The sequence below is a fragment of the Trichomycterus rosablanca genome, chromosome 6 (assembly GCF_030014385.1).
Source record: "Trichomycterus rosablanca isolate fTriRos1 chromosome 6, fTriRos1.hap1, whole genome shotgun sequence".
Lineage (NCBI taxonomy): Eukaryota > Metazoa > Chordata > Actinopteri > Siluriformes > Trichomycteridae > Trichomycterus > Trichomycterus rosablanca.
In genome coordinates, this window is record NC_085993.1 from 11,008,393 (window position 1) to 11,008,749 (window position 357).

The following is a 357-nucleotide window of genomic DNA, read 5'->3' on the forward strand; positions in this document are numbered from 1 at the left end:
AAGATATAATGAAATATTTGCAGAAATGTGAGGGGTGTACTCACTTTTGTGATACACTGTATATATTATAATATAAATGTGATGGACTATAATAATATAATAAAATAACTATAATAATATAATATAGTCCATCACTGTGTGTGTGTGTGTGTGTGTGTGTGTGATGGACTATATTATATTATTATTGTCCATCACATTTTACACAAAAGCCAAAGGAGCTGATTATTTTATTTTTGCGAGTCGACTCCCTTTGTTCATCCAAAAGAGTCGATGCAGCGAGCCGACTCCTTCCTGAACGACACATGACTTCTCCACGCTGAATTCCACACAGCAGCGGTTCAGCTCGCTAAAGCTGCA